Source organism: Lepidochelys kempii, chromosome 6, assembly GCF_965140285.1.
Source record: "Lepidochelys kempii isolate rLepKem1 chromosome 6, rLepKem1.hap1, whole genome shotgun sequence".
In the NCBI taxonomy this organism is placed as follows: domain Eukaryota; kingdom Metazoa; phylum Chordata; order Testudines; family Cheloniidae; genus Lepidochelys; species Lepidochelys kempii.
This window is the reverse complement of record NC_136385.1, coordinates 120442304-120444334: the sequence shown is the minus strand read 5'-3', so window position 1 is coordinate 120444334 and position 2031 is coordinate 120442304.

The following is a 2031-nucleotide window of genomic DNA, read 5'->3' as shown; positions in this document are numbered from 1 at the left end:
GAGTTTGAAACAGCATTGCCTTGTCTATACTTGCAGTCACAATGTTTCAGTTCTGGTTGAGGAAAACCCATTTCTGACAAATGTGGAGTGATTTATGTCAGCTGTGTGGCTGTTTAATTCCAGAGCCAGCCACAGACTAGTTAGCCCCCATCTGCCTATCCCCTAAGAGGCCAATCCATTAACCAGGAACAGCAGGCCATAAAGTCTACACAGCCTTTCTCCTGATCACATCCCCCTGTACAGCAACTATGGGGCTGGACGGGTTTATGGAGCCACTATACCAGTTCTGTGCCACCCCCAGATTCCCTTTTCTGCCAGGGGCTTCCCCAGTAGCCAACTTAACCTAGCTTTACAACATTATTGTGCTCCAGGAGTTGTGCAAAAGTAGCCATTAAGAGACCTAAGAACTGGGCCCTTGCTTTTGTGAAAGCCAGAACAATTGCGATTTTACTGACAACGGCTGCGATTTCTGCTGGAATCTGTGAAGTGAGACCAGCCCCATAGTAGCACCACTTGCAGCTGGAAACCCTGTGGCCTAAAGCAAGAAGATCATATTAGAGATGAGTAAGGCTGAGTCATCTGGTTAAAACTCTTTGAGCTGACTTTTGGGCAATAAGTTTAAATATCCTTGCCCGATAAACAGATCTGAACACGTTGCTCTCCTGAGATTAAATTGTTCTGGTGGGTGCCTCCCATGCCTCTTATTCTTGCCTGTCACTGATCTTTATTATGCAGGTTTTCTAAACCATTCCCTATCAATTAATTGGTGACTATTTTTGCCTTTAATGAGTGAGGTTTTTTTTCTTACATACCCAGGATGCCTTCTCCAAATCTCTGTTCTCAGGGCATGACACCTTTAATCTGTATTCTGCTACAATAATGCATTATGGGCCAGATTCTCCAGTCTGCTATGGCCACTTTGAACCATTCAATCATAGGGGAACTCTCCGCTGGCATAAAACTAGCAAAGGTGGCATAGCTAGTACCTGACTCCTGTTTCAGCCATCCCCCTCAAATCTTTGGCCTATGGGTCTTGTGTGGGAAGGGGTGAGGAGGTGTTGCAGAGCTCCAATATGTCTATTCCCTGCTAGTGTAGGATCACTTAAGGCCCTTGCACAAGTGATATAAATTAAAGTAGCTCTTCAGCTGTTCTAGCTTATGCCAGGACTAGGTAATTTAGGATCAGGGAGCATCAGCCAGCTCCCTGGAGAATAGAGCCCTATATGTTGAGTTCCTCAGAGATGTATGATTCAGATTCATTATAACGCTCAGAAGTGCTGTGATGAAAGAGGAGCAAGAAATTCACCATGATTTGGGGGTATGGTGGGGTGGTGACACACCCTACAGTTTAGTTGCAATACTTCTTCACTCAGGCCTTCAAATTAAGGTGAAACCCTGCTGTGGTTTTCTCTCCATCTCACAGTCATAATATAAATGGTGACTGCTTTCTATGATGGGGAGGAGAAGACTGTAATGAACCAAGTGCTGGGTAACCTTACCTTAGTTGGTGTTAGCAAAAAGAAAAGGAGTACTTGTGGCACCTTAGAGACTAACCAATTTATTTGAGCATGAGCTTTCGTGAGCTACAGCTCACTTCATCAGATGCATTTGGTGTTGGTGTTGCGAGGCATGTTTTTCCATTTATCTAAATAGGAAATACACCCCCTCAGCTGCTGATTAGATACATACAATGAGATAGAATGCTAATCTGTCACATTTAGAATCAATCAATTAGGAGATTAGGACTATAAATGCATTTAGCATTAGTATAAAGGAGATATTTAAACCATATGCTGCACTTAGAACAGGTTTCAGAGTAGCAGCCACGTTAGTCTGTATCCGCAAAAAGAACAGGAGGACTTGTGGCACCTTAGAGACTAACCAATTTATTGGAGCATAAGCTTTCGTGGGCTACAGCTCACTTCATCGGATGCATAGAATGGAACATATAGTAAGACAGATAGATATACAGATAAATTGGAAGTTACCATACAAACTGTGAGAGGCTAATTAGTTAAGATGAGCTATTAT